Source organism: Schistocerca serialis, chromosome 9 (assembly GCF_023864345.2).
Source record: "Schistocerca serialis cubense isolate TAMUIC-IGC-003099 chromosome 9, iqSchSeri2.2, whole genome shotgun sequence".
Lineage (NCBI taxonomy): Eukaryota > Metazoa > Arthropoda > Insecta > Orthoptera > Acrididae > Schistocerca > Schistocerca serialis.
Window position 1 is genome coordinate 233,842,284 of NC_064646.1, and position 22,884 is coordinate 233,865,167.

General features: G+C 43.2%; 1 pseudogene; it reads left to right on the forward strand.

Annotated features, from left to right (window-relative positions):
• Positions 1-206: 206 nt before the first annotated feature.
• Positions 207-324, forward strand: LOC126420264 (5S ribosomal RNA; annotated as a pseudogene).
• The last annotated feature ends 22,560 nt before the right edge of the window (positions 325-22,884 follow it).

A 22,884-nucleotide genomic window follows, 5' to 3' on the forward strand; every position in this document is an offset into this window, starting at 1 on the left:
ATTGTGTCTGTTGTTTCAAACATTCCAAAAGAATAGACACCGGACATTGGTATAGCAATTTTTTTATTGGAAAAAATAATAAAAGAGAGTTCACACAGTATTTTTAGTTTTTGTATTTAAAAAAAACTCCACTGAGTCAGATGATTTTGGTTTCTTCTTCTCCTAGACCCTAAACAGATTTTGACCGTCTCTATTCACAGCAAAGAGCCAGCGGCCTTTCCGCAGTGGTAACACCGGTTCCCGTCAGATCACCAAAGTTACGCGCTGTAGTGCTGGGCTAGCACTTGGATGGGTGACCATGTGATCTACCGAGCGCCGTTGGCAAGCGGGATGCATTGAACCCTTGTAAGGCAAACTGGGGAAATACTTGATCTCTCCATTGGCAAAAGATTAAGGAATAGTCCCCCATTCGGATCTCCGGGGGGGAATGCCAAGGGGGAGGTTACCATGAGAAAAAGATTGAATAATCTACGAAAGGATAACGTTCAACGAGTCGGGGCGTGGAATGTCAGAAGCTTGAACGTGGTAGGGAAACTAGAAAATCTGAAACTCGTAAACTGACATACGGCCGAAAGAGCGGTGTGCTGACCACATCCTCCATATCCGCATCCGGTGACGCCTGTGGACTGAGGATGACATAGCGGCCAGCCAGTACCATTGGGCCTTCCAAGGCCTGTTGGGGCGTAGTTTAGTTTAGTTTAGTTTTATTCCCGGAAAAGACCAATTAAAAATTGTAAGATAGGGCACCCGTGGTCTAGGGGTTTCGTCTTTCATTCATAATCAAAACGTTTTCGGTCCCGGGTTCGATCCCCGCCACTGCATAAATTTTGATAAATAATCAGCATTGGCGGCTGAAGACTTCCGGCGTAAGAAGTCAGCCTCATTCTGCCAACGGCCTTGTCAAAGAGGGCGGAGGAGCGGATAGAGGTTCAGGGCACTCTCTTGTCCTAGGGGTGGGAAATTGCCCCTAAAGGCGGAAGAATCAGCAATGATCAACGACATGAGGATGCAGAAGGCAATGGAAACCACTGCATTAAAGACACGTAACGTGTATCCACAGGACATGTGGCCTGTAATTGAAGAAGTGTCATGATGATCTCTCCATTGGCAAAAGATTAAGGAATAGTCCCCCATTCGGATCTCCGGGGGGGAATGCCAAGGGGGAGGTTACCATGAGAAAAAGATTGAATAATCTACGAAAGGATAACGTTCAACGAGTCGGGGCGTGGAATGTCAGAAGCTTGAACGTGGTAGGGAAACTAGAAAATCTGAAAAGGGAAATGCAAAGGCTCAATCTAGATTTAGTAGGGGTCAGTGAAGTGAAGACAAGGATTTCTGGTCAGTTGAGTATCTGGTAATATCAACAGCAGCAGAAAGTGGTATAACAGGTGTAGCATTCGTTATGAATAGGAAGGTAGGGCAGAGGGTGTGTTACTGTGAACAGTTCAGTGACCAGGTTGTTCTAATCAGAATCGACAGCAGACCAACACCGACAACGATAGTTCAGGTATACATGCCGACGTCGCAAGCTGAAGATGAACAGATAGAGAAAGTGTATGAGGATATGGAAAGTCAAGGGCGACTAGAATGCAGTTGTAGGGGAAGGAGTAGAAGAAAATGTTACAGGAGAATATGGACTTGGGACAAGGAATGAAAGAGGAAAAAGACTAATTGAGTTCTGTAACAATTTTCAGCTAGTAATAGCGAATACCCTGTTCAAGAATCACAAGAGGAGGAGGTATACTTGGAAAAGGCCGGGAGATACGGGAAGATTTCAATTAGATTACATCATGGTCAGACAGAGATTCCGAAATCAGATACTGGATTGTAAGGCGTACCCAGGAGCAGATATAGACTCAGATCACAATATAGTAGTGATGAAGAGTAGGCTGAAGTTCAAGACATTAGTCAGGAAGAATCAATACGCAAAGAAGTGGCATACGGAAGTACTAAGGAATGACGAGATACGTTTGAAGTTCTCTAACGCTATAGATACAGCAATAAGGAATAGCGCAGTAGGCAGTACAGTTGAAGAGGAATGGACATCTCTAAAAGGGGCCATCACAGAAGTTGGGAAGAAAAACATAGGTACAAAGAAGGTAGCTGCGAAGAAACCATGGGTAACAGAAGAAATACTTCAGTTGATTGATGAAAGGAGGAAGTACAAACATGTTCCGGGAAAATCAGGAATACAGAAGTACAAGTCGCTGAGGAATGAAATAAATAGGAAGTGCAGGGAAGCTAAGACGAAATGGCTGCAGGAAAAATGTGAAGACATCGAAAAAGATAAGATTGTCGGAAGGACAGACTCAGCATACAGGAAAGTCAAAACAACCTTTGATGACATTAAAAGGAACGGTGGTAACATTAAGAGTGCTACGGGAATTACACTGCTAAATGCAGAGGAGAGAGCAGATTGGTGGAAAGAATACATTGAAAGCCTCTATGAGGGTGAAGATTTGTCTGATGTGATAGATGAAGAAACAGGAGTCGATTTAGAAGAGAGAGGGGATAAAGTATTAGAATCGGAATTTAAAAGAGCTTTGGAGGACTTACGATCAAATAAGGCAGGAGGGATAGATAACATTCCATCAGAATTTCTAAAATCATTGGGGGAAGTGGCAACAAAACGACTATTCACGTTGGTGTGTAGAATATATAAGTCTGTCGATATACCATCTGACTTTCAGAAAAAACATCATCCACACGATTCCGAAGACGGCAAGAGCTGACAAGTGCGAGAATTATCACAGAATCAGCTTAACAGCTCATGCATCGAAGCTGCTTACAAGAATAATATACAGAAGAATGGAAAAGAAAATTGAGAATGCGCTAGGTGACGATCAGGTTGGCTCTAGGAAAAGTAAAGGGACGAGAGTGGCAATTCTGACGTTACGGCTAATAATGGAAGCAAGGCTAAAGAAAAATCAAGACACTTTCATGGGATTTGTCGACCTGGAAAAAACGTTCGACAATATAAAATAGTGCAAGCTGTTCGAGATTCTGAAAAAAGTAGGGGTAAGATATAGTGAGAGACGGGTCATATACAATATGTACAACAACCAAGAGGGAATAATAAGAGTGGATGATCAAGAACGAAGTGCTCGTATTAAGAAGGGTGTAAGACAAGGCTGTAGCCTGTCGCCCCTACTCTTCAATCTGAACATCGAGGAAGCAATGATGGAAATAAAAGAAAGGTTCAGGAATGGAATTAAACTACAAGGTGAAAGGATATCAATGATACGATTCGCTGATGACATTGCTATCCTGAGTGAAAGTGAAGAAGAATTAAATGATCTGGCGAACGGAGTGAACAGTCTAATGAGTACACAGAATGGTTTAAGAGTAAATCGGAGAAAGACGATGGTAATGAGAAGTAGTAGAAATGAGAACAGCGAGAAACTTAACACCAGGATTGATGGTCACGAAGTCAATGAAGTTAAGGAATTCTGCTACCTAGGCAGTAAAATAACCAATGACGGACGGAGCAAGAAGGACATCAAAAGCAGACTCGCTATGGAAAAAAAGACATTTCTGGTCAAGAGAAGTCTACTAATATCAAATACCGGCCTTAATTTGAGGAAGAAATTTATGAGGATGTACGTCTGGAGCACAGCATTGTATGGTAGTGAAACATGGACTGTGGGAAAACCGGAACAGAAGAGAATCGAAGCATTTGAGATGTGGTGCTATGGACGAATGTTGAAAATTAGGTGGACTGATAAGGTAAGGAATGAGGAGGTTCTACGCAGAATCGGAGACGAAAGGAATATGTGGAAAACACTGATAAGGAGAAGGGACAGGATGATAGGACATCTGCTAAGACATGAGGGAATGACTTCCATGGTAGAGGAAGGAGAGGCTTCTATTCATCCCATTTTATGGTAGACATCGCAGCACACTGGATCGGATCCATGGTAGAGGGCAAAAACTGTAGAGGAAGACAGAGATTGGAATACGTCAAGCAAATAATTGAGGACGTTGGTTGCAAGTGCTACTCTGAGATGAAGAGGTTAGCACAGGAAAGGAATTCGTGGCGGGCCGCATCAAACCAGTCAGTACTGCAGATTCTACTCACTCCTTACTGAAGCGTGAATGGAAGCAAAAATTTTTATTTCTTCATGCTATCAATGGACTGTCTACCTCTCAGATCTAATTACAGTTTCAATCTAGGCACAAGCCCATGATCCCACATAATTTTGATTTTTATATTTCGCTATGAAATTCTCAGTTGTATATTTTGATGTTGAAAACTGCTTCTATTCATCCCATTTTATGGTAGACATCGCAGCACACTGGATCGGATTCGTGGTGGCACAATCGCTACCGGAAGGTGTGGAAAGTCTTCTCCCAATGTTCAGATGGAGTAGCTGCTGTCCAACTAGAGTGTTTTGAGTTCGAGGACGGATATGGAGGTTCGTGAGCCAGTTAAGACTGGTGAGAAATACGGTTTATTCAACACCGAATTCTCAAATACGTTTTTGAAGGCACGAGTGCGACCCCATCTGGCCGGTGCAATCAGGCGACGCGCTCCGGTTTACGCGAACCACCACGTCACGTGGTATGCGTGGCAGCGTACGCCCTCGTCATAGCTGACGCAGCCTGGTGGATAGTCCGTGAACCCAGAATGGTGTGCTGACGATGGACGACGCGGTCAGTGACTTACCATGGATTCCAGAGGCTACGTGATTATGGCTGCCAGCTCAAACGTGCCTGATGGTTGGATGGGCAAGTATAAGTTGCCCCTCGGCGATTGTAGCGTCACATAGCGAAGTCGACACAACACTACCTCGACACCTGCCTGCCTATAACACTGCTGCGAAGCCACCGAGTTGTAAAGGGCCAACTGCTCAGGCGATATTGTCGCTTACGAGAAACGGGATGCGGAAGAATATAGGCCTGCTAGCAGGAACGATAGAGGAGAAACACTAATCTAGTTATGTAATGAATTGCAGATGGTTACAGCGAATACCCGTTCAAGAATCAAAAAAGGAGGAGGTATACGTGCGGTTCTAGGCGCTTTAGTCTGGAACCGCGTGACCGCTACGGTCGCAGGTTCGAATCCTGCCTCGGGCATGGATGTGTGTGATCTCCTTAGGTTAGTTAGGTTTAAGTAGTTGTAAGTTCTAGGGGACTGATGACCATAGATGTTAAGTCCCATAGTGCTCAGAGCCATCTCAACCATTTGAGGAGGAATACTTGTAGAACACCCGCAGACGCAGGAAGATTTCATCTGCATTGCATCATGGTTAGACAGAAATTCTGAAGTCAGATAGTGGGTTGTAAGGCGTACACAGAAGCACATATAAACTCAAATCAGAATTCGGCATTGACGAAGAGTAGACTTAAATTTAAGAGAGTCGTCCATAACAATGAGTGGGACGGAAGCGGGATAGAGAAGTACTGAAGAACGTTTGAAGGTAGCTAAGGGTGTCGATACTGCGATAAGGAAACCACAGTAGACAATTCAGTTGAGGGAGAGTGGACATCTGTAGTAAGGGCAATCACAGATGTGGAACAGTCAAAATTAGATGTAGGGAAGATAACTTCGAAGAACCCTTAAGCAACAGATGAAATACTTCATTAAATGAGAAAATAAAGAAGTGCAAAGATATTCTGGGGAAGACAGGAATACAGCAGTATGAATCCCTTAGGAGTGAAATAAATAGGAAGCGCAATGTGAAGAGGCTGCAGGGAAAATGTGAAAAATCGAAAAATAAACTGTCTCGGGGACTACAGAAAGTCTGAATAACGTTTGGTGAAATTAACAGCAAGGGTGGTAACAGGTGGTACCATTAAGAGTTCGATTGGAAATCCACTGATAAATGCAGAGGAGAGAGTGGATGGGTGGAAAGATTACACTAAATGCATGAACGAGGGGCAGAACATATTCGATGGCATAATAGAAGAAAAAACTGGAGACGATATGGAAAACATAAGAGATCCAGTATCAGAGTAATAATTTAAAAGATCTCAGGAAGTCTTGGGATCAAATAGGACAGAAGGGCTGGCCAACATGCTATTGGAACTTTTAAAATCACTGGGGAAATGTCACCCAAAGGACGATTCAGGTTGAGATGTACAATCTATGGGGCTGGCAACACACCATCGAACTTTCTCAAAAGTATCTTCCGCACAGTTCCGAAGACAGCAGAGGCAGGTAAGTCCGAGAACTATCTCACATGCAACCTAACAGCTCAAGCATTCACGGTGCTGACAAGAATAATGTACATAAGAATGCAAAAGAAGATCTAGGATCTTTTAGCTGGTGACCAGTTTGTCTTTAAGAAAGTTAATAGGACAGGAGAGGAAGATCTGGCGTTTTGTTTAATAATGGAAGCTAGACTGAAGAAGAAATCGAGACACGTTCATAGGATTTGTCAACCTGGAGAAAGGGTTCGAGGATATGACGTAGTGCAAGATGTTTGGAATTTAAAAAAAAATTGAAATAAGCAGCAGGGATAGATGATCAATACACAATATGTAAAGGAACCAACAAATACCAATAAGACTGGAAGGATAAGATTGGATTGGATTGTTTTGGGGAAGAGACCAAACAGCGAGGTCATCGGTCTCATCAGATTAGGGAAGGACGGGGAAAGAAGTCGGCCGTGCCCTTTCAAAGGAACCATCCCAGCATTTGCCTGGAGCGATTTAGGGAAATCACGGAAGACCTAAATCTGGATGGCCGGACGCGGGATTGAACCGTCGTCCTCCCGAATGCGAGTCCAGTGTGCTAACCACTGCGCTACCTCGCTCGGTGGAAGGATAAGAACAAAGTACTCGGATTGAAAAGGTGTAACACAGTGATGCGGTCTTGCCCTCCTACTGTTCAGTCTATACGTAGAAGACTGGATGACGGGAAGAAAAGAGAATTTCGGGTAGTGGGATTCAGATTCAAGGTGAAAGGATATCAATGATAAGATTCGCTGGTGACATTGCTATTCTGAGTGAAAGTGAAGACGAATTACGAAATCTGTAGAATGAAATGGTACAGAATATAGATAGAAAAGAGACAAAAAGGAGACAAAAGTTATGAGTTGAGGCAGAATGTAGACTAATGAGATTCTTAACATCAAACAGGAAGCAAAATAACCCGTGACGGACTAAGCAAGGAAGACATAAAAAGCGGCTTTCACAGGAAAAAAGGACATTCCTGACCAAGACAAGTCTGCTGATATCAAACATTAGTCTTGACCTGAGGAAGAAATTTCTGAGAATGTATGTTTGGAGAACTGTATTATATTGTAGTGAATCATGGGCAGTGCGAAAACCGGAATGGAAGAGAACCAAAGCGTTTGAGATGTGGTGTTGAGAAATTTTTGAAAATTAGGTGGGCTGATGAGATACAGAATAAGGAAGTTCTCTGCTGAACCGTTAACATAAAATGTGTATAAAGCACTGACAAGAAGAAGGGGCCGGGTTATAGAACACGTGTTACAGCAGCAGAGAACACCATCCATGGTACTAGAGGGAACTGTAGAGAACTAAACCTGTAGTGGTAGAAAGATAATTGATTACATCCAACAAATAATTCAGGACCTACGACATAAGTGTTATTCTGTGAAGAAGAGATTAGCACCGGAGAGGAAACCATGGTACCCTGGATGTCTTCATTGCATAAAAACACAGCAGGACAAGAGGACGCGCAGCTGCTTCTTATTGCCATCTATTAGGGAGACATGGAGGCATAATATGGGATACCGCGCTGTTAGTTGTGCAGCAATGACTGAGGAACGAGTGAAAATGAGATGACGTTAGGTTAACCGTATGGTAATAAGTGATCCGACTAACTCTGACGAATTGACGGATCACAGCACCTGCACCACAAACTCTCGCGAACAGACTACTGGGAACTGGGTGGAGACCTATAGTTTTATGCGATATTTACCTCTGGTACTGTGACACAGACAACAGAATCTAACAAGATACACAGCCTGCTTGACTGAGTGACATTGTTGTCAATGTGCCTGTTGATTACCTGACAAAAGGTCACAAGAGGTAGCTGTTTTAGAAACCCGCACCTCTACAACTACTGAAATAATGGTATGTGGTGCTACTGGCTATGACTGATTCGATAATAGTGAAGGGAGGCTGAATCATCGTCAGTATGTAACTAGAAAGGGGGACGTTGTTGTCATATCCTTCATGACGAGGGTAACAAATGAAAAAATCCAGCATAGTAATCGTGGGAACCACATGGCAATTCACACGACAAACGCCTTGAGTAATGCACTGTACCTTGACTGACGTGCCCAGTCCCCTAATCTCTCCGTCCTAGAGCACGTCTTCGGTGAAACTGAAAGAAGTATTTTTCGTGGCAGCCTCCAGGAATCACACTTCAACAACTGAAAAACCGGTAGTTTCAGGCAGAGCATGAAATTACTGAAGATATTTGGCGGTTGTTTGTTTCTGAGTCACAGCGAATACGCCAGTGTATTCTTGCCCTTGGTGGTTGCACATAATACTGATGTTAATGATCAACATTAATTCTGAATGAAACGAAGATGTAATCAGTTAACAGCAACAGATTTCCTTCCAGCATGTGTATAACATATGAAGGCATGCAGATGGAAGAGGTCGAGAGTGTCGAATTTCTGGGATTACAACACCTCCTTGAACCATAGACCTTGCCGTTGGTGGGGAGGCTTGCGTGACTCAGCGACACAGATAGCCGTACCGTAGGTGCGACCACAACGGAGGGGTATCTGTTGAGAAGCCAGACTAACGTATGGTTCCTGAAGAGGGGCAGCAGCCTTTTCAGTAGTAGCAGGGGCAACAGTCTGGATGATTGACTGATTTGACCTTGTAACATTAACCAAAACGGACTTGCTGTGCTGGTACTGCGAACGGCTGAAAGCAAGGGGAAACTACGGCCGTAATTTTTCCCGAGGCCATGCAGGTTTACTGTATGGATAAATGATGATGGCGTCCTCTTGGGTAAAATATTCCGGAGGTAAAATAGTCCAACATTCGGATCTCCGGGCGGGGACTACTCAGGAGGGCGTCGTTATCAGGAGAGAGAAAACTGGCGTTCTACGGATCGGAGCGTGGAATGTCAGATCCCTTAATCGGGCAGGTGGATTAGAAAATTTAAAAAGGGAAATGGAGAGGTTAAACATAGATATACTGGGAATTAGTGAAGTTCGGTGGCAGGAGGAACAAGACTTTTGGTCAGGTGAATACAGGGTTATAAATACAAAATCAAATAGGGGTAATGCAGGAGTAGGTTTAATAATGAATAAAAAATAGGAGTGCGGGTAAGCTACTACAAACAGCATAGTGAACGCATTATTGTGACCAAGATAGATACGAAGCCCACGCCTACTACAGTAGTAGAAGTTTATATGCCAACTAGCTCTGCAGTTGATGAAGAAATTGATGAAATGTATGACGAGATAAAAGAAATTATTCAGGTAGTGAAGGGAGACGAGAATTTAATAGTCATGGGTGACTGGAATTCGACAGTAGGAAAAGGAAGAGAAGGAAACGTAGTAGGTGAATATGGATTGGGGGTAAGAAATGAAAGAGGAAGCCGCCTGGTAGAATTTTGCACAGAGCTCAACTTAATCATAGCTAACACTTGGTTCAAGAATAATAAAAGGAGGTTGTATACATGGAAGAAGCATGGAGATACTGACAGGTTTCAGATAGATTATATAATGATAAGACGGAGGTTTAGGAACCAGGTTTTAAATTGTAAGACATTTCCAGGGGCAGATGTGGACTCTGACCACAATCTATTGGTTATGAACTGTAGATTAAAACTGAAGAAACTGCAAAAAGATGGGAATTTGAGGAGATGGGACCTGGATAAACTGAAAGAACCAGAGGTTGTAGAGAGTTTCAGGAAGAGCATAAAGGAACAATTGACAAGAATGGGGGAAAGAAATACAGTAGAAGAAGAATGGGTAGCTTTGAGGGATGAAGTAGTGCAGGCAGCAGACGATCAAGTAGGTAAAAAGACGAGGGCTAGTAGGAATCCTTGGGTGACAGAAGAAATACTGAATTTAATTGATGAAAGGAGAAAATATAAAAATACAGTAAATGAAGCAGGTAAAAAGGAATACAAACGTCTCAAAGACGAGATCGACAGGAAGTGCAAAATGGCTAAGCAAGCATAGCTAGAGGACAGATGTAGGGATGTAGAGGCTTATCTCACTAGGGGTAAGATAGATACTGTCTACAGGAAAATTAAAGAGACCTTTGGAGAATAGAGACTGCGTGAAGAATTTGATAGAGCACTGAAAGACCTAAGTCTAAACAAGGCCCCGGGAGTAGACAACATTCCATTAGAACTACTGGCAGCCTTGGGAGAGCCAGTCATGACAAAACTCTACCGTCTGGTGAATAAAATGCCATGGCTGCAAAATACTAACGCGAGTTCTGTACAGACGAATAGAAAAACTGGTAGAAGCCGACCTCGGGGAAGATCAGTTTGGATTCCGTAGATCTATGAGAACACGTGAGGCAATACTGACCCTACGACTTATCTTAGAAACTAGATTAAGAGATGGCAAACCTACGTTTCTAGCGGTTGTAGACTTGGAGAAAGCTTTTGACAATGTTGACGGGAATAATATCTTTCAAATTCTGAAGTTGGCACAGGTAAAATACAGGGAGCGAAAGGCTATTTACAGTTTGTACAGAAACCAGGTGGCAGTTATAAGAGTCGAGGGACATGAAAGGGAAGCAGTGGTTGGGAAGGGAGTGAGACAGGGTTGTAGCCTCTCCCCGATGTTATTCAATCTGTATATTGAGCAAGCAGTAAAGGAAACAAAAGAAAAATTTGGAGTAGGTATTAAAATCCATGGAGAAGAAATAAAAACTTTGAGGTTCGCCGATTACATTGTAATTATGTCAGAGACAGCAAAGGACCAGGAAGAACAGTTGAATGGAATGGACAATGTCTTGAAAGGAGGATATAAGATGAAGATCAACAAAAGCAAAACGGGGATAATGGAGTGCAGTCGAATTAAGTCGGGCGATGCTGAGGGAATTAGATTAGGAAATGAGACACTTAAAGTAGTAAAGGAGTTTCGCTATTTGGGGAGCAAAGTAACTGATGATGGACGATGTAGGGAGGATATAAAATGTAGACTGGCAATGGTAAGGAAACCGTCGCTGAAGAAGGGAAATTTGTTAACATCGAGTATAGATTTAAGTGTCAGGAAGTTGTTTCTGAAAGTATTTGTATGGAGTGTAGCCATGTATGGAAGTGAAACATGGACGATAAATAGTTTGGACAAGAAGAGAATAGAAGCCTTTGAAATGTGGTGCTACAGAAGAATGCTGAAGATTAGATGGGTAGATCACGTAACTAATGAGGAAGTATTGAATAGGATTGGGGAAAAAAGGAGTTTGTGGCACAACTTGACAAAAAGAAGGGACCGGTTGGTAGGACATGTTCTGAGGCATCAAGGGATCACCAATTTAGTATTGGAGGGAAGCGTGGAGGGTAAAAATCGTAGAGGGAGACCAAGAAATGAATACACTAAACAGATTCAGAAGGATGTAGGCTGCAGTACGTATTGGGAGATGAAGAAGCTTGCACAGGATAGAGTAGCATGGAGAGCTGCATCAAACCAGTCTCAGGACTGAAGATCAGAACAACAACAATAAATTCAGTTGGCAAGGGCATGCCACAGAATTGCTTAAGCGTCTAAGCCAGACTATATTTGCAGTGAGAATGATGTCAGATGTAGGAGATGTAAATATAAAAAAAAACTTGCAGACTATGCTTACTTTCATTCTACTGTGTCATACGGGATTATATTCTGGGGTAACTCATCAATCCGAGCAAAGGGTTCTGGGGTGCAAAAGCTTGTGAAAAGAATAATTTGTTGTGTAAATTCAAGAACATCATGTAGAAACATGTTCAAGGTACTTTGTATTCTAATCACTGATTCTCAGTATATCTGTTCCTTAATGAAATTTGTTGCAAGTAATATACTTCAATTTCCAACCATTAGCTCAATACATAGTATCAATACTAGGAACAAGAACAAGCTACATGAAGACCTAAAATCACTTATCTTGGTCCAAAATGGGGTCCAATACTCAGGAACCCACATTTTCACTAAACTACCAGAAACAATAAAAATTTGGTCTCAGATAAAGCAGGGTTTAAACACAGTGTGAAAGACTTTTTGGTAGGTAACTCTGTCTACTCTATAGATGAATATCTTAACAGATACTGTTAAGCCAGCTTAAGTAAAAATGTCTTTTTGATTTCAGTTTTGACAGCACTTGGTCACAACAGTCAAGATTAGGTGTTTTGTGTATGATACTTTTATTAATAGTGCATAACAATGTTTTATTCTGTCAGCGTGTTACCTCTGCAAATATTAGTTGTTCCAGTTTACCGCCTTGTATTTCCATATCTCGACAATATCCTGACAAATGATCAGCGTAGTAAGCATCAAATGTCTTTTTTTAAGTTATACTTTCTGACATGTTCCTCACCCACGAGAATCATCTCATTTTTTGGGTCTATGGAATGAGGAACTGAATCTAATCAAATCAATATGGTGATGAATACCTCCACAAAGCTGATATCTGCAGCTACATTTACATCCATAACCTGCAGACATCTGTGAAGAGCGTGACACTGAACCAGTTCTTGTGGATTCTTCCCGTTACATTCACGTATGAAGCGCTGGAAGAATGACTCTTTAAATACCTCTGCTGTGATCAACCTGACGTTATCTTCACGACCCCCAAGTGAGCCACATTTAGGATATTATAGGGTATTCATAGAGTCTTTATTTAAAGCTGGAGCTTGAAAATAATTAAGCTAGCTTTCTTTCGATAGTTAGCGTCTAACCTCAACTGTCTGACAGTTCAGTTCTTTCAGCATCTCTGTGACCCTGTCCCGTGGGTCAAAGAAGCCTGTGACCATTTGTGCAGCACTTCTCAGTACGCGTTCATTATCCTCTGTTAGTCGTATTTGGTACGGAACCTATAAACTCGAGCCATATTCTGGGATAGATCGCACGACTGATTTGTAAGCTATCGCCGTTGTAGATGGATTGTATTTCCCTAGTACCCTAGTGAGTATGTGGTCATTCCATTTCATATCCCTACAAAGTTTCAGGCCCAGGCATTTGTATGAATTCATCTATTCCAGCTGTGACCCCTTGATACTGTAGTCAAAGGATGCTTCGATTTTTGTTTTGTAAAGTGTACAATTATATATTGTTGAATATTTAAAGCAAGTTGCCAATTTCTACACCCCTTTGAATTCTTATAAAAATCTGAAAGAACATTTGTGCAGTTTTCTCAGACAGTACTTCATTATAGACAACAGCATAACCTATGAAAAGTCTGAAGTTAATGTTAATATTTTCTGCAAGGGCATAAATACACAACATGGACAATATTTCATGTGAAACTCTCCATTTCCGCTTGTGTATTTTAATTTTTGCCTTAACTTGAAGCAATTTAGTAATGATAAAATATATTTAGCCATAGGCAACCTGTCTCGCATAGACTACATAATAATATTACAATATTTAAGACAGTCAGTCTTCTCTTATTCGTAGTCAAGATACAAAATATGAAGGTAACATGAAACTATCAGACCTTAAATCACTCTCCAAAACTTTAGCTTTTTACGCTAGTGCCGTGTATCTCCGCATGACATAACCAGCAATCCTTAAAAAGGTTGACACACTTTTTTTACCGTATATAGTAACACATAGATGAACATAATAGTGAGTACCTAGATGCACAACTACAGGATTTTAAGGAAAATGCGTCAGATTTCTTTTCGGAGATGCCAGGAATTTTCATTCTTCCATAGCCGTTTTGGTATTTATGCATCTAGTTCACAGCAACACTATCCAGGACAACACATTACAGTGGACGTAAGTACCGGAGAATTGTCTTAATACACCTCGTTAGAACTACATCTGCTCACAAAAATACCAGTTAAGTCCTTCCTGTTAAGCTGCAGGACCTCATTATCACACTTTTGCGAACTGCAATCTGTTCCGGTGAACTTCACAGCCGGCCGCGGTGGTCTCGCGGTTCTAGGCGCTCAGTCCGGAACCGCGCGTCTGCTACAGTCGCAGGTTCGAATCCTGCCTCGGGCATGGATGTGTGTGATGTCCTTAGGTTAGTTAGGTTTAAGTAGTTCTAAGTTCTAGGGGACTGATGACCACAGATGTTAAGTCCGATAGTGCTCAGAGCCATTTTTTTGAACTGCACATAACGGAAATCCAAAACTTTTCTTCCTTCACAAATGTGACAAGTAACATCCGTGCCTCAGTTTGATACGGGTTATTATAGAAGTATGACGCTTAAGTTTTCATGTCTCAGAAACTAACTGTTTTCTTAGAAATAGGAGATTCTCACATCAAATGTTCAAATGTGTCTGAAATCTTATGGGACTTAACTGATAATGGCATCAGTCCCTAAGCTTACACACTACGTAACCTAAATTATCCTAAGGACAAACACACACACACCCATGCCCGATGGAGGACTCGGACCTCCGCCGGGACCAGCCGCACAGTCCACGACTGCAGCGCCTTAGACGATGAGGTAAAACTAATTACTCAGATAGTAAAGGGAGACGAAAATTTAATAATCATGGCGGACAGGAATACGATAGTACGAAAAGAGAGAAAAGTAGCATGTGAATAAGGAATGGAGGTAAGGAATGAAACAGAAAGCCGCCTGGTAGGATTTTGCACAAACCATAACTGAACCATAGCTAACTCTTGGTTTAAGAATAGTGAAAGAAGGTTGATACGTCGAAGAGGTCTGTAGACAGTGGAAGGTTTCAGGTAGATTATATACTGGTAAGACAGAGATTTAGGAACCAGGTTTTAAATTGTACGACATTTCCAAGGGCAAACGTGGATTCTGACCACAATCTATTGGTTATAAATGGCAGATTAACACTGAAGAAACACGAAGAAGGTGGGAATTTAAGATATGGGACCTGGATGAACTGAGAGAGCACTATGGAACGACTGACAAGAATGGGGGAAAGAACTACAGTAGAAGAAGAACGGGTTGCTTTGAAAGATGAAATAGTGAAGGCAGCAGACGATCAAGTAGATAAAAGATCCAGGGCTAGTAGAAATACTTGGGTGACAGAAGAGATATTCAATTTAGTTTATGAAAGAAGAAAATACAAAAGTGCAGTAAATGAATGAGGCGAAAAGGGATACAAAGGTGTCAAAAATGAGGTTGACAGGAAGTGCACAAAGGGTAAGGAGGGATGGCTAGAGAACAAATGTAAGAATGAAGAGGCGTATGTAACTAGGGGTAAGTTAGATACTGCTTAGAAGAAAATTAAAGAGACCTTTGGAGAAAAGAGAACCACTGTTACGAATATCAAGTGCTCAGAGGGAAAGCCGGTTCTAAGCTAAGAAGGGAAAGCAGAAAGATGGAAGAAGTATATAGAGGGCCTATACAAGGGCCAAGTACTTGAGGGCAATATTATGGAAATGGAAGAGGACGTAGGTGAAGATGAAGTGGGAGATAAAATACTGCGTGAAGAATCTGACAGAGCATTGGAAGACCCGAGTAGAAACAAGGCCCCTGAAGTAGACAACATTGCATTAGAACTACTGATAGCCTTGGGAGAGCAAGCCCTGAGAAAATACCATCTGGTGAGCAAGATATATGAGACAGGCGAAATACCCTCAGACTTCAAGAAGAATATCATAATTCCAATCCTAAAGAAAGCAGGTGTAGACTGGAGTGAAAATTACCGAACTATCAGTTTAATAATTCACAGCTGCAGAATACTGACACTATATCTTTATAGACGAGTGGAGAATCTGGTAGAAGCCGATCTTGGGGAAGTTCAGTTTGGAATCCGTATCAATGTTGGAACTCGTGAGGCAATACTGACGGAACGACTTATCTACATCTACATCTACATTGATACTCCGCAAGCCACCCAACGGTGTGTGGCGGAGGGCACTTTACGTGCCACTGTCATTACCTCCCTTTCCTGTTCCAGTCGCGTATGGTTCGCGGGAAGAACGACTGTCTGAAAGCCTCCGTGCGCGCTCTAATCTCTCTAATTTTACATTCGTGATCTCCTCGGGAAGTATAAGTAGGGGGAAGCAATATATTCGATACCTCATCCAGAAACGCACCCTCTCGAAACCTGGCGAGCAAGCTACACCGCGATGCAGAGCGCCTCTCTTGCAGAGTCTGCCACTTGAGTTTATTAAACATCTCCGTAACGCTATCACGGTTACCAAATAACCCAGTGACGAAACGCGCCGCTCTTCTTTGGATCTTCTCTATCTCCTCCGTCAAACCGACCTGGTACGGATCCCACACTGATGAGCAATACTCAAGTATAGGTCGAACGAGTGTTTTGTAAGCCACCTCCTTTGTTGATGGACTACATTTTCTAAGCACTCTCCCAATGAATCTCAACCTGGTACCCGCCTTACCAACAATTAGTTTTATATGATCATTCCACTTCAAATCGTTCCGTACGCATACTCCCAGATATTTTACAGAAGTAACTGCTACCAGTGTTTGTTCCGCTATCATATAATCATACAATAAAGGATCCTTCTTTCTATGTATTCGCAATACATTACATTTGTCTATGTTAAGGGTCAGTTGCCACTCCCTGCACCAAGTGCCTATCCGCTGCAGATCTTCCTGTATTTCGCTACAATTTTCTAATGCAGCAACTTCTCTGTATACTACAGCATCATCCGCGAAAAGCCGCATGGAACTTCCGACACTATCTGCTAAGTCATTTATATATATTGTGAAAAGCAATGGTCCCATAACACTCCCCTGTGGCACGCCAGAGGTTACTTTAACGTCTGTAGACGTCTCTCCATTGATAACAACATGCTGTGTTCTGTTTGCCAAAAACTCCTCAATCCAGCCACACAGCTGGTCTGATATTCCGTAGGCTCTTACTTTGCTTATCAGGCGACAGTGCGGAACTGCATCGAACGCCTTCCGGAAGTCAAGAAAAATAGCATCCACCTGGGAGCCTGTATCTAATATTTTCTGGGTCTCATGAACAATCTGAGAGGCTAGATTAAGGAAAGGCAAATCTACTTTTCTAACATTTGTAGACTTAGATAAAGCTTTTGGCATGTTGAGTCGAATACTCTCTTTCAAATTCTGAAGGTGGCAGGGGTATTATACAGGGAGCAAAAGGATATTTACAATTTGTACAGTAACCAGATGGCAGTTGCAATAGTCGAGGGGCATGAAAGGAAGCAGTAATTTGGAAGGGAGTGAGACAGGGTTGTAGCCGCTCCCCGATGTTAATCAATCTGTATATTGAGCACGCAGTAAAGGAAACAAAAGAAAAATTCGGAGTAAGTATTAAAATCCATGGAGAATAAATAAAAACTTTGAGGTTCGCCGATGACATTGTAATTCTGTCAGGGACAGCAAAGAACTTGGAAGAGCAGTTGAACGCAATGGACAGTGTCTTGAAAGGAGGATGTAGGATGAACATCAACAAAAGCGGAACGAGGATAACGGAATGTAGTCGATTTAAGTCGGGTGATGCTGAGGGAATTATATTAGGAAATGAGACACTTAAAGTATTAAAGGAGTCTTGCTATTTGGGGAGCAAAGTAACTGATGATAGTCGAAGTAGTGAGGATATAAAATGTAGACTGGCAATGGCAAGAAATGCGTTTCTGAGGAAAAGAAGTTTGTTAACATCGAGTATAGATTTAAGTGTCAGGAAGTCGTTTCTGAGAGTATTTGTATGGAGTGTAGCCATGTATGTACGTCAAACGTGGACGATAAATAGTTTAGACAAGAGGAGAATAAAAGCTTTCTAAATGCAGTGCTACAGAAGAATGGTGAAGATTATATGGGTAGATCGCGTAACTAATGAGGAGATACTGAACAGAACTTGGGAGGAGAGAAATTTGTACCACAACTTGTCTAGAAGAATGGATCGGTTGGTAGGACATGTTTTGAGACATCAAGGGATCATCAATTTAGTATTTGAGGGCAGCGTGGAGGGTAAAATTCTTAGAGGCAGACCAAGAGTTGGATACACTAAGCAGATTCAGAAGGATGTAGGGTGCAGTAGTTACTTGGAAATGAAGAAGCTTGCACAGGATACAGTAGCATGGAGAGCTGCATCAAGCCAGTCTCTGGACAGATGAACTCATCAACATCAACAACAGTATTAAGTACACGGTGTAGTCACATTAATGTGGCAAACGCCTATATTCAACGTCCACGTGCAGTAAACACGGCAGGTGACAGGACAAATAGTGGAGGATATATAAAGCGCGTTGGCGTGGGATGGGGGATGGCGCGAGGGCGGGGGAGGGGGGGGGGGGTGAACAGCGCGGTCGTTGTCATAATCCGTAAACAGAGGAATTTATCTGAACCCATATGGGCACTGACTTTCGGGATAAAGGTGAAGCATTTCCGAAGTAGCTAAGTTTATGAAGTGTTCGCGAGCCACCGTGATAAAAGTGTATCGTTCAAGGCAAAACGACGCTACCCAAAATCGGCTCAGAGGCAGCTGTGGAGCACCACGGGGCTAACGACGACTACGGAGATAAGCAGCTGTTGAGACACTGACCGTCGAAATGAACCAAAGGGCTACCAACAGTGTCTATTCAACTACCATTGTACCGAGCGAGGTGGCGCAGTGGTAGCACACTGGGCTCGCATTCGGGAGGACTACGGTTCAATCCCGCGTCCGGCCATCCTGATTTGGGTTTTCCGTGATTTCCCTAAATCGCTCCAGGCAAATGCTGGGATGGTTCCTTTCAAAGGGCACGGCCGACTTCCTTCCCTAGTCCGATGAGACCGATGACCTCGTTGTTTGGTCTCTTCCCCCAAAACAACCAACCATCAACTACCATTCAGAAAACGTTGCTGTTTAAGGGCCTCCGCAGCAGGCTCCTGATTCATGCGCATGTACTGACCGCTGTTCATCGGCGATGAAGGCTGGAATATGAGCGTCAGTACAAGAACTGGACGACCATTGAGTGGCGACAGGTGACCTTTCCAGGTGAATCACTCCATCAGACAGGTGGACGTTGGCGGGTACAGCGTGAAACGTCTGAAAGTAAATACCCGGTAACAGTACTGTTTGGAGGGTCGAGGCCAGAGGAGGGAACGTCGTGGTCTGCAGAATATTTCTGTTGCATTCCCTGGTGATCTAATGGAAACACACGTATGCACCTATCACCGGAGACCGTGCCCCCGCCTGCATCCAGTCACAGTTCGCAATCTACGTGCGTTCTTCGAAGAGCGCCAGGATCAGTTTACCGTACATTCCTGGCACGAAAGTCTCCTCGTATTTAAATCTAATCGAGAATCTGTGGGACCACGTTAAGTGAGCTACTCGGAGCATGGATCAACTGGCCACGGCACTTGAGTCGACACTGCTCCACATCTCTGTCGGTACCTTCCGGAGCCTTACTGACTCATCCTGAGCGTCTCGCAGCGCTCGCGCTGCTGAAGGTGGTTATTCCCGCTTCTGACAGGGGCAGCAAGGGCTGATTTGGCTGTGTATTATGTTTCTTGTACGTAGATATCGTGTGAGCTTTGACGGATTAAAAAACAAAAAAACACAAGGAACTATACTGTGCGGTAGATAGACCTAGATATTACACATCATTTGACAGATCCCCGAGAGAAAAATTAAGAATTTGTATTTGTTTCTTAATATTTGCTAATTTGCAAGCAAAGTAGCGAAATGTAATACGTACAAACAAATATGTATGGTAACTTATCTCCTATTTGAATGGCTGTTACAATGGTTGTTAACAACCCATATCATTTCTCTTGAGGTTTTCTTATATTGTAGCGGAGTGGTTCTAGGCTCTTCAGTCTGGAACCAAGTGAATGCTACGATCGCAGGTTCGAATCCTGCCTCGGGCATGGATGTGTGTGATGTCCATAGGTTAGTTAGGTTTAAGTAGTCCTAAGTTCTATGGAACGGATGAACTCAGATTTTAAGTCCCATAGTGCTCAGAGTCATTTGAACCATTTTTCCGTATATTGCTGCGGTTTAAATTTGTACAAGAAAAGGAACTTCCAAACTGCAGTGTCAATAAGTATTTATTTTGCAAACCCATATTATACCATTAGAGCCATATTTTAATGGAAAAAATTAATATCTGATTGTGTAGAGACCGTGAACATTCCTAGTCAGAAAAGTGACGCTTTCTGCAATCATGAAAAGAACACGAAAGCTGCAAAACTGGTAGAGCGTGAGTCCATATACAACTATGAGACTAAACTAATGGATATTCAAAAACAAACCAATAATATCATCATGCATAGGCATCATGGTCGCCTACAAAAGATAGGTACGAAACACTTAGTAAATATTTAAAAATGGTGCAAATGGCTCTGAGCACTATGGGACTTAACATCTTAGTTCATCAGTCCCCTAGAACTTAGAACTACTTAAACCTAACTAACCTAAGGACATCACACACATCCATTCCCGAGGCAGGATTCCAGCCTGCGACCGTAGCAGTCGCGCGGTTCTGGACTGATGCGCCTAGAACCGCTCGGCCACCGCGGCCGGCCTAGCAAATATAAATTTGTCTTGTTTGGTTGGTTGATTTGGGGGAGATTACCACGGTCATCGGTCCCATCGAATTAGGAAAGAATAGCGAAGGGCTGTCTGCCATCCCCTTTCAAAGAAACCATCCCGACAATTGTCTGACGTGATTTAGGGAAATCACGGAAAAGCTAAATCAAGATGGCCGGACACGTGTGTGAACCGTCGTCCTCCGAATGCAAATCCAGTAGGCTAATCGCGGTGCCACCTCGTTCGGTTAATTTATCTTGTACATAAGCACAATAATACCGTTTCCAGTATTCTGAAATGTTGGGCGACTAGGCGGACCGTGACATGTCGCTCGAAAGCGGAGAGTTGGCGTGATCGCCTTAATTACAAGAAGCGGCCGTTACTGCGAGACACTCGGCGAGGGCTCTGTAGTGCACCCCGCTGCAGTCGAGGCGCCACAGGGAGCCCGTGTTTAAACAGCCTCGCCTCGAGGGTGCAGTGGGCGGCGGGGGCGGCGGGGAGCGGCGTGGGTGGCGGGGAGGCTGGAGGTGGTGCAGACCAAGTTGCGCGGCTTGCCCCGTCCCTCTCTCGGTCCCTTGTAGGCCGACCACCCGCGCCGGAACTAGGCTCTGCACTTGGCCGCCACAGACAGAGGCAGGCCTACGGAAGCATTCCTTCCACTCCCTGGGGTGGACCAGCCAGCCTCCACAGCTCTGTCTACCCAATAATCTGACCCGTTGCCACCGAAAGAAAATCCGCTTAATGGATCGCGAAGCTCAGATGCGACACTTGTTTCGAAAATAAGCTTTACCTGCAACGTCGCCATGGTAACTGTATAAAAGGAAACAAAATTCTTTGTCCTCGTGGGAAACGTTTGAAAATTGTATCTCAAGGAAGGATGCCTTTGGGTGAAACGAGATCGGCTGGCAACTAACGCCTGCGTATTTTCTCTTTTCATTACATGTCATGCATACAAATCGGCCCACTTTCACGCTTTACTAACTAAAAATGCAAACTTCTGTTGCTAAGGGGCTCCAAATTGTAGACTGAAACGTGGCAGTGTCTAACGTCAATATGTCAGCGTGTGGGAGGCCCTCATTGCGACATGACTATGCTAGAAGACACACGACCGCTTCGACACCTGCAAAAATCCGACGACTTTGGCTCCGTGTCATCTGTCATTCCCCAAACGGTTCAGACACTGATCTCTCGCCGGCCAAGGTGGCCGAGCGGTTCTAGGCGCTCAGTCCGGAACTGCCGGACTGCTACGGTCGCAGGTTCGCATCCTGCCTCCGTCATGGATGTGTGTGATGTCCTTAGGTTAGTTAGGTTTAAGTAGTTTTAAATTCTAGGGGACTGTTGACCACAGATGTTAAGTCCCATAGTACTCAGAACCATTTGAACCATTTGAAATGATCTCTCTTTGGGAAAAATGTGTTCTTCCCCAGGATGACTAGAGAGATAAATATGCAGACAAGCGAAATAAAGATGTACAGTGTTAATCATGTTAGTTTTATTTAAGAAGCTCAAGAGTTTTCACATAAAAATTGGGAGGCTCTACTTTTCAGCACGCCCTCGTATTTACATCCAGCTAACGTCGTGTAACGGCACCTCCAGGTCTGACTGTAGCCACAATCTGGCAGGGAAGAGAGACACCCAGATTCATCAGGTACGCGATATGATATCATGGTTGACTGGATCCAGTACAGTTTCCAAACTGTGATATAGTTGAGTGTCAAGTTTCAACCACAGCTATGTAATATTCTAAGGGATTAAGGTCAGGTGATTTAGCGGGACACTCGAGGTGCGATGACGTGTCCAAATGTTTATCACATGAGGAACGTATACGCCCAGCCATATCAATAAGGCTGTTCCGAGGAAAAAGACGGGACAGTTCACAACATACTCATCATAAAGCTGTAGAAGAAAGGGCAGCCACTGATCATCGAGAACACTGACATAAACATCCTGATCCCGGAGAATTGCTTTTTGGCTTCTGTCTCGAGTTCTTCGGCTGAAGTTTCTTTAACGTTTCTTCTGACGTTTTACCATCACGAGTGGTTCGCACTGTTTAAGATTAAACATACATTGGCGGTGGAAGAAGCAAACAGGAATTTTGTCAGCAAGTGGCCACGAAAGCTTAAACTATTTGGTATCCTGCTGCTTGTTGACATTGCCCTGAGAGAGTGTCTCCAAGTCATTGTACGAAAGACATCCACAAAACACTACACAACAATATCCAGTCTCCACTGCACTTTCACACAGTGTACGTTAAAAGTTTCATTAGTCCGCCGGTGCACGTGATGCCTTGCAGCATTTGAAAACAGCCAAAATTACGACTCGTTGAACTAATATAGACCTCCAGTCAGCTA